Raw genomic sequence first — 10,743 nt, 5'->3', positions numbered from 1 at the left:
GAAATGTTTTAATAGAATTTAACTTATCCTTAAATGGTCTTTTCATAACCAAAACAAACAACAAAAAACACCCAATGTTAAAACTTGAAAAATTAGATACTTCAGGTAGGCAGTAAACTCAATATTATGAAAGCAATGCTTCCAAGTTTCAAAGATTTGACAAGGTCTGCAGAATAACTTTTGCCAGTGGGTGGATACTCCACAATCTTCTGCCAAGTAGGACTGAGTGTCATTCACTGGTATGAGGTCGAATCCATTTCAAGGAATGTTGTGTTGGCACAGTCATTGAAGGATGATAAAATGAGTAGTCAGGTCTTGTACACTGAGTGTTACATCTGCAGTATTTTGGATGATAGAAGGGACTTTCCATTTTCCTACAAGCAGGGAAATAATGACACAGTTGACTATTAGAAGCTAGAAGGTGGCACTGGTTTTGCAATTGCTGGCTCTGGAGACACTACTGGAATTCTTAGACTCATATGAGTGAAGGGACAATCTGGTTTAGTACATTTTGTATCATTTTCAATTTGGATGAAAGAACAAACATTTTTTTTTTTTCAGTAAATTTACAATGGGGAAGGCTTTGCAAGTGAAACAGGGTGATGGTAAGCACACTCATCCCCATTTTTAAGGCAGGCAAGTATTTGCAACATTTCAAAAAATCTTTCTGGTTTCTGGAACATACTCAGCTCACTCATCTCCCATCTGAAAAGCTACCATTTGGCTCATCAAGCTGCCTGCTCATCAAGTGCAAGTGCTGTGGGTGGAGGAGAACTCTGAGTCCCTTGTTTGAGGTTGCATTTTGGTTTACAGGTTTCACTACTTCAAAACACATGGGGACATCATCCAGTGTCACTATAAATTTGGGACTTGCAGGTTTATCTGGTGGTACAAGATTCCATCTGCTTAAGGTGTCCTGAAAGTACCTGAATGGTAGCTCCAGTCTTCATCCCCCATTCTTGGTTTGGAGCCACTACTGTTTCCTCAGACAGCTTTGGCTTCTTCAGAATAAATGGTCTTGTGTCTGCATGGACTATGGATTCCATGTCATAATAATCTTGACTGATCTGCAAAGTTTCTGCCATTACTGGCTCAATTAGCAGCCAGGATAACCACTGCCTCTGTTGAGTTCCTGGGCTTTTTTCTTTATTATATCCCTTTGTTTCTTCTTCTTTAATGGGGAGATTTATTCTGGGAGTCTTCCTTTACCCCTGGACCATTTCTGTCAGCAATTCTTCTTGAGAAGTTCAAGTTCTGGGAGCAACTGGAAGTCTCTGTTTCTGTGAGACTAGAAGAGTTAGTTGTTTTTGTTATAGATTCTTGAGCTTCAGATACAGCTTTCAAAATTAGATTCTTGTTAGCTTGTTTAGAAGGTGGAAGCAAAGGTCTCCTTTCAGGCTTTGCTGGCACTTGACACACTGCTAGGGATGCTTCCTCTATGATACCCAAAATCATCATTTTCCTCCTCTTCTTCACCAACATGATGGAATTTTTTTACTTTAACAGTTGAACTTACCACAAGCAACTTCCTCTTCTGAAAATTTTCTTCCTCAATACTTATTTTTTTCTGAGTTGTTTCTTAAGAAGGTTCTATAAGTCTCTTCTAAGCTGTTAAGCACTTATGGTTCACAAAAATGTCCTATTTCATACACCTGGCTGTTCTGTATATAGGTATATAGGTTGCTTGGTGGCACAAATACCATTTTGCTGCTGCTGAAATTGCAGCTTATTTAAATGAGAACCACTGTCTGCATTTTGACTTGCAGGTGGTTGACAATTTTCAATAGAAGTGTGAGAAGAATTATATGAAATTGTCGCTGTAGGGTTTTTTCCTGAGATAAGGGATTCTCCTGCACAAAACTGACGTCTTCATCAATGGGGTCATCTGGTTCTGACTTAGTATCAATCACATCTTCAGAGGGTGCTGTCTGCCTCAGAGGCTTCATAGCTGACATTAATCAGGTTGCAGCTCCAACATCATAAGTCTGTCTGACTTAGTAGTTTTCTGCACCTGTAAACTAGGAGAGACCTGGAATCTCTTTTTTCAGGGCTAGTGCTAGCAATGGCAAGGGGCAGCACTGCAACTTCATGCCTTCTCTCATCCCCCTGACTGAAACTGCTCTTTTTTGAAGACACATTATTATCAAAGATGTTGGTTTCAGAAGACTTTAGACTGGATGGGTCAGTTGTAACATAGCCAAGTTTATCTAATACACCATGAAGAGATAACGATGAATCGTGCTGTTCCCTAGGAACAAGGACAGGTCCTCTGTCATTTGGTCCTGACTTTCTTGTTGGCCACTATTTCTATGTTATCAGGAAGTTCTTCATCAATGTAAGGTCTTGTAATTTTCCTTTAATGGCACTCCAGATCTTCAACTGATCTCCACGCCGATTTCCATGGCTCCAGCGTTGGCAGTGGGTTCAGCCCCTCCTGTGCCTTACTTCCCCAGAGCCTGGGACAGGTCCTTGCCCGTGGCTCAGTCACAGCAGGCACAAGTCACCAGCACCATTCCAGGGCGCTCTATGTGTCCCACCTCCACAGTCTCAGCAAAAATACTTTTAAGGTGGTGGTGGAAAATCTAGTATAAACAGTAGGTATGGACTAATAGAGCTAGAAATAGAGTAATAGCTGAAAATATGTAGAGTTGAGGAAGGCTGTATATTTTATTTTCTTATGTATTTTGCTTAATGCCTTATGGTGGGAGATGTTTTTACATGTTTAAAAGCTATTGTGGGGGCACCTGAGTGGCTCAGTGGGTTAAAGCCTCTGACTTCAGCTCAGGTCATGATCCCAGGGTCCTGGGATCAAGCCCCGCAACGTGCTCTCTGCTCAGCAGGGAGTCTGCTTCCTCCTCTCTCTCTGCCTGCCTCTCTGTATACTTGTGATCTCTGAGTGTCAAATAAATAAATAAAATCTTTAAAAAAAAAAAAAGCTATTGTGAAAGAGCAAATAGGAAAAGATAGGGTGAAGTTATGGGAGAGAGAAAATAAGGAGTAACATCCAGGCATTAAAGGCAGATACTGTTGCCATGCCCCTACAATTTACTGGTTCTATCTTCTCCATATGTCTCCATATTTAAAAAAAAAATTTTTTTTTTAATTTGAGAGAGGGAGGGAGAAGGAGGAAGGGGCAGAGAGAGAAGGAGAGAGTCTTAAGCAGATGCCACACTGAGCATGGAGTTCACTCAGGGCTGTATCTCACCACCTGAGGTAAACTGAGCTGAAACCAAGAGTCCAACACTCAATGAACTAGGCCACCCAGGTTCCTCAGTATGTCTCCATCTTGATACATTATGACTGTATGTAGAGAAAGCATAGTTGTGTGTGTGTGTGTTTAAAGAGAAAAACACACACCAAAAAACCTCTCTGATCTTTCTGAGTGCATAAACAGCTATTTGAAAAAAAAAAACAAAAAACAAAACCTAATCCTCTGAAAATTTACTCAAAATCACACAATTTCAACAGTCCTTTTAGTTTATCTTGTATAAAATTATTCAGCTCTTCCCATGCTTTGATCTTAGATGATATCAGAAAGTATCCCTGAAGGAGTACAGGCACTTGCTCTCTTAGTAGAGTTAGGGAAAGTGATATTCATACAGAGCATTTTTTCATTCCTGTAAGTAGTGTTAGCCTCTTTTGCAGAAGTTCATGGTGGATGAACTCATAGTTTATTCATTTTGCTCAGGCAATGGTACTAGGAAGTCCTGGGCATTTCTCTCCTGTTGATGTAGTTTCCACTTAGTTCTTGCCAGCTGTGGACTCGGGCTCAGCTACCCATCTCCAGCCTTTACTGTGAGGTCATCACACTGCCCTTTCAAGGTCCTAAAGGCAGTATTTCAGTCTTCAGAGTTCATGTCAACCAGGAAATTAATGTGGCTTAGCTAAGTTTATTTGCTGCACATTTTAAAATTTTTCCTTCTTTTCAAATTGGCTAAGTTCTCCAAGTTGCTATATGCCAGGTTAGTAAAGAGGTCATTTTTCCCCCCAGAATCCAGAGGTTGATTGAAGTACTTTTTGCCCTTCAATATGTATTATTCTTGGGATTATTCTCATTATTTAACAAAGCTCCCAGTAAGGAGTTTCAAAGACCCAGAGAAAATTAGCAGATTCATTTTCCTCCCACTATCTTTGTTTCCTATTTCTGTCTCCAGTGCTTACTATAGTAAACCCTTCTTTCTGACTCTGTGTAAGCCTTAAATGAGAGGAGATATCCTTTATTCCCCCTTTGAATGAGATAGGTCCTCCAAGCTTGTGCTTGATATGATAAATAAGGAGAACAAAAAATAGTTAGCAAATTTTTTCTATTGACTTGCCAAGAGATCTAGTACCAACCTTATGGCCTGGATAGACATTGCAAAGAAACCAGGAGCACATGTAAAGTGTAATCGGCAGCTGACAGGTTATGAGCCTTTTGGGGTGTTCAGGGCAAAACAATGCTGTAGACATAAGTACCAATGATGCATAAACCATATCTCAAACAAAAAACCAGGTGGAAGTCTCAGAACAGAGCACCACTGCCTTGGAAATAACATCTGGTTTATTACCTAAAGCAAATGGATAGTGAAGCAGCCACCTGGGAAGGTTGGTAGGGTCAGTCTCCCAAATACATGAGTGAGCATGTCTTGAGAATTTACAGAGTCTGTGGTTCTCAGCCTTGGCTCCACATTAGAATCAACTGAGGGAGCTTTTATTGATCCAGGTGCCCAGGCAATTCTCTGTCATATGAGAATCTCTAGTTATAGGACTTATATTTTTAAAACTCTCTAGGTGATTCCAATATACAGCCAAGTTTGAGAACCATTGCACCAAAGAAAGGAACCTAAAAGGAGACTGGAAATTAGGCTTTTGTGAAATTAAGGGCTAGTGTGCTGTCATAATCTCTTTTCAATGTGGACACAAATTTCTTGTAAACTTTAAAGTGTTATCATGCCTAGTGTTTCTTCAAAGATTATGTGTAGTTAGAGGAATGGGCTTTTGTTAGGGTTCTCCAGTATTGCTCTAGACCCATGATACTTTTAATATTATTTTTTAGACTGTACCATTGAAAATAGAGAAATGAGAAAATATTACTTAAAAAAAAAAGAAAAAAAAAAGAAAATGAGCCTGAAAAAAAATAAATCACAAGGTAGAGGATTAATGAATTTTAAAAAAGTTTTTTTTGACAGAACTCACAACTAAACCTTTCACTCCATCACTTAAATAAAAAAGAATCTCAGTTTCCAGATGCAAACTACCAAAATTCTAAGCTCTGCTTTTAAGGAAATTAAATTATGTGCTACAAATATCTATAAGCCAAGAAGTCATCATTCAGAAGTTCTGGAAGAATTCATTAACATTTGCAAATCAACCCTGTATTTCAGTATAAAGGCAAATGTAATATAGTTCACTAATCAATATATTCTCCAAGGGAACTAGAAAAGCCTTTATGTTAATAGATTTCCAATGCTGGTCCACACATTGTTTATCATTGTATACTGTCCTTTATATTTATTTTTATTTTTTAAAAGATTTTATTTACTTATGTGAGATAGAGAGTGAGAGAGAACATTAGACAGGAGAAGGTCAGAGGGACAAGCACACTCCCTGTGGAGCTGGGAACCTGATGCCGGACTCGATCCCAGTTCTCTGGGATCATGACCTGAGCTGAAGGCAGTTGCTTAGCCAACTGACCCACCCAGGCACCGTATACTGTCCTTTTTAAAAATGGGATTTCTGTAATGTAAAAATCATGTTAGTTTGTGTTACGTATTCACACAATTTACTGTTGATGTCAGCCTGACAGCATTCATGGTGAGAAGACATTACACATTGCTTAATGTGAATGTTAGCCCTAGAGGAGATAGCTGGAGATAAATTCTACCCTTTTCATTTCATGACAGCCACCACTAGGAAAATGAACGTGATTAACAAATTGTGGAGAGGTTAGTAAGCTTTGTGTGTTATCAGAATTAAAACAAAAACAAACAAACAAAAAACAAAAAACCATGATCATGTACAGGAACTATATCAAAATAAAAATGCAAAGAAGACCTCTGGAAGAGTGTATTTGCTGGCAAGCATCCAGTTTTTTTTTTTTTTTTTAATCCAGAGATCGTATTCTTCAATAAATCACAGTATATATACACACATATATAAACACACATACATAGGATAGTCTCCCCAGCAAAATCTGCCAAATCCCACTTAGAATTATAGAGTATTTTGGCCTAGGTGGGATTTTAGATATCATGAAATATTCTGTTGGGATAATACACAGCTTTCTTCAATCACGATTTTGCCAGTTAACTCCTCTAAGATCTTAGACAAGTCACTAAACTTTCTGATTGTGCTAAAATTGTGAAAACTAAGCAAGTATTTTATATTAAGTATCTATCCCATAAATGATCCAGAAATGTTAGTTGGGTAATTCACGAATGGAGTAAGATTTGAATGACTGGTCCTTGGCAGCACAGCTAGTCATTGGCAGAGTTGAGACCAAAACCACAGGCTTCTGGCTCCTCTCAAGTATTTTTGCTTTTCTTCCTACCTTTTAAAAGTCAGAAGAGAGGTTATGATTCTCCAGGTTTCTTAGAATTTGTACCAGGACTTCCAAGCTCTTTTAAAAGGAAGAGACCACTAAGTGGCTTTTATATAAGATATCTGGAGATAAGTATGGAGATAATTCTCAAATTCTTTAAAATTAGAGCTTTGAAGTCTATTAGAAAAGGTACTGTGAAGTATCCACCAGTGTGTTTTTAATTTGATTTTTCTCCCACATGACCCTTCTCCCCATTTCAAGGAGAGTAAGAGTAGTTTAAGTTTACTGCTTCAAGAAAGGAAAGATATAACAAGAAAAAAAAAAATTGAGAACTAAGTCAGTTCTTGTGTCCTAAATTTCAAAATACACTTATGAATTTAAGGAAGACACAACAGTCTTGACAAAAAAGGCTTTGGAGTGGCATGATAAGAGGTCTTTTAAGTATTGAAAGCTAAGGTCTTGACCTAAATTACTGACATAGAAAAATAAATCCTCTGTTAGAACAAGTTTTTATCACCTGGTAAATATCTATAAAGAATTTGGGAGGAGCATAAGTGAGATAGTAAGAAAAGAAAGATAGCCATAGACCAGTGCCCTCTTGAAGTAAAAATTATTCTAGCTGCTGCACCCCTGGCAGAATGAGAGAACACACAGCTTCCTGTTTGGGATACTACTAACACTTAAGAAATTCCTCCGACTGTGGTTTTGAGAAAACAGAGATGATGTTTAAATGAACCTATTTGGCTGGTGAACATAAGGCCCAGAGCCCCTGTGAACAGTAAGTCCTAGAAGTGTGCAGTCACATAATTTTATTTCCCTTGTATTGCCCTGAGTGACACAGCTGTATCCTGGAAAGACAACAGTTCTGGGGTGGGCAGAGATGAGGGCGTTCTTGTGGAATGTGCCACAGAAATTTACATATATAACGTGGATGCCTCTTCATGTGCTGAGGTAGAAGATTGATTATGCCCATGGAGTAGAGGAAGTGAGAGGCTAGTAGAGCACAGGAATTTGAACCTCAAGTTGTAGAGTACTACAGTTGTGTTCATATCCAACTTTGTCTTTTAATTGCTGCATAAACTTGACACAATTTTTTAACTGCTCTGGGCACTAGTGTTCCTGTTTGTAAAACATGGATAGTAATAATAGTACTTGGATAGTAATAATAGTACTCACTCCATAGGGCTGTTATGAAGATGGATAAACAAAGATATAACTATAGATAGATACAGATATAGATAAAGATATATAGATATAAATTACCTAGTGTAGAGCTATGTAAATGTGAACTATTTTTTAATGATCTTTTTCAGCAGATGCCAGCTATGGATAGATGCACTATAAGGATGAGGTTCTTACTCATCCTTATTTCACAACAAATTTCATAAATTTAGGTTTTACACCAAGTTGGGGGTTGAAGTAGGGACAGAAAAAACAAAAACAAAAATTTACTGAGCAAGTTTCAAAGGGACTATTTGATAAAGTTTTAGGCTTCTGCACTCAGGTAGAATTATAAATTAAGCCATAAATTAAATTATCCATATTCATATATGCACATGTATATATAGTCATATATATGTTTATTTCTTTGACATGTAAGTATGTGGCCTATGGGATTCACACTACTAAAAATTAAGTGGTGAAAACTTAAAAGGCTTTTAAACGGAAAATATCATTTTAGTTTGACAGTAAGATATTTGTTGCTGATATATAACTATTTTATTTTTATATGCTGATTTATATATTTATATTTTTATTTTTATATTCAATATAATTAATTAAGAATTATAATATGTATTATATATTATATAATTAATTATATATAATTAATATAAATAAATATTTTTTATATTTATATTTGATATTTATATATTCTTTATATGCTGATATATATCTATTTTATTTTTTTAATTAAAGATTTCATTTCATTATTTGAGAGAACGAGAGCAAGAGATACCATGAGTGGGAGGTATGGGGCAGAGGGCGAAGGAGAACCAGACTCCCTGCTGAGAAGAGAGCCTGACATGGACATGAGGCTCCATCCCAGGACCCTGGGATCATGATCTGAGCCAAAAGCAGACACTTAACTTACTGAGCCACCCAGGTGCCCCTATATCTATAGCTATCTCTCTAATCTAGCAATCTATCTCTTTCTCATATTTGAAAGTCGATTATAGCTGAATAATTAAAGATCCTGCTAAGTGATTATATATTATAGTAGCATATATTTAGAGTCAGGATTCTCTCAGTAATAATGTTTTTAAATAATCTGTGTCATAACTGTCTTAATTGACTAGCAAATAGTAATAAATGAATATTGTCTATACATTGGCAACTCAACAGAGAATAAGTTCATATGCAATTTATCCTGTGAATTTTGAAAAAAAAAAAAAGGAAAAATTATATATATATTTTTTTAACCGATATTATTTATTTATTTATTTATTTATTTATTCATTTTGAAAGAGAGAGAGAGCGCTCAAGATGGGGGAGTGGCAGAGGGAGAGGGAGAGAGAGAATCTGTAGCAAATTCCCTGCTGAGCACAGAGCCCAATGCAGTACTTGATCTCAGTACTCTGAGATCATGACCTGAATCAAAAATAGGAGTTGGACACTTACTGGACTGAGCTATCCAGGTGCCCCCAAATATTTTTTAGCAGAAGAAAAATGATAAGAAATTGGTATGTGTTAAATAATTAAGAAACACTAAAAACAAAAATGCCATGTTTTACTGAGCATGTTTACCATTTTAAGGATCTAAAATTTGGAACTGGAAAATTCCTGAGACTTCCAGCCTAAATAAAGGAGTATAAAGAATATCAAGTTGCCTTTAATCTTTATGAGTGGAAAGTGTTAGTACCTCTATTCATTCATGTGTTTAACTGTGCAACTTTGTGAGCACCTTAACTTACAAAGACAGATGTCAGTACTTAAAATCTTGGCTTTCAGACTATAGGGATTACTGCTTTCTGAGGCATTCAAAGTGGAAAAAAATATATTCACTGGAACTCAGAAAATTAAAGAGTTTTAAAGAAGGGAGTGTAAGGCAACAAAATTCATTACATATTTTATCTAAACTTGTAGTAACTTTTGTCCATCAAAGAACCTTCTCTCTTCACATTTTTCTTCATCTCCTTCCTCTGTTTCCCTCCCTTTATGAGTAATCTGTTTTTTTGTTTGTTTGTTTGTTTGTTTTTTAAGATTTTATTTATTTATTTGACAGAGAGAGAGATCACAAGTAGGCAGAGAGAGGAGGAAGCAGGCTCCCAGCTGAGCAGAGAGTCCGATGCGGGACTCGATCCCAGGGCCCTGAGATCATGACCTGAGCCAAAGGCAGCGGCTTAACCCACTGAGCCACCCAGGCACCCCGAGTAATCTGGTTTTATAGTCCATCTGGGTTAACTACACTAAGATGGGAAACTTTAATGGGCAAATAACTTCTAGGTTGCATACCAAGATTGCATAGCTCAAGTTCACTCTGCAACTAGGCTTGAGAAAGGAAATGCAACTAGACTTGAGAAGGAAAACATTAGATCACTTTTAAATCAGAGAAAATTATAGTTGGTATCTAAGAGGTAGTAGTTCAACACCTGGAAATGACTGTTGGCATTCATTCACTCATTCATTTATTCTATAGATAAATATTGATCTCTGAGTGCCAGACACAGATTTATTATATGATGATGTTAAATCTTTTCAGCTGAATTCTTCCCATCTCCATCTTAGTACACATACATAAATGTCAGGATTATTTATCAGTTTCTGGGACATTACAGAAACTCAATAATTCATATGTATTTCTATGTATTTGCCATGCATAGTGTGGAAAAATGTAGAGGAGAGTGGCTGATAGCTCTCTTTAACATAAAGAAATAAAATATCAGGGACGCCTGGGTGGCTCAGTGGGTTAAAGCCTCTGCCTTCGGCTCAGGTCATGATCCCAGGGTCATGGGCTCTCTGCTCAGCAGGGAGCCTGCTTCCCCCTCCCTCTCTCTCTGCCTGCCTCTCTGTCTACTTGTGATCTCTGTCTGTCAAATAAATAAAATCTTAAAAAAAAAGAAATAAAATATCAGATGCTGGTTGTAATCAGAAGAATAGGGAAAGAAAGGTCACAGGAGAGTACCAGGGCATAAAAAGAACAGGCCGTCCTGGATTTCATGGAGTTGGATGGAGAAAGAACACTTTCGAGGAGCAAAGGTCAGGTTTTACTAGTTGCATCACTG

The 10,743-nt window shown here is 37.3% G+C and overlaps 1 pseudogene; it reads right to left on the bottom strand.

Annotated features, from left to right (window-relative positions):
* Positions 1 to 229: 229 nt before the first annotated feature.
* Positions 230 to 2,402, bottom strand: LOC132015112 (zinc finger CCCH domain-containing protein 14-like; annotated as a pseudogene).
* Positions 2,403 to 10,743: the final 8,341 nt, after the last annotated feature.

This window comes from Mustela nigripes, chromosome 4, assembly GCF_022355385.1.
Source record: "Mustela nigripes isolate SB6536 chromosome 4, MUSNIG.SB6536, whole genome shotgun sequence".
NCBI classification, from domain to species: Eukaryota; Metazoa; Chordata; class Mammalia; order Carnivora; family Mustelidae; genus Mustela; species Mustela nigripes.
The sequence above is the reverse complement of the archived record's forward strand: the minus strand, read 5'-3'. Positions and strand labels throughout refer to the sequence as shown.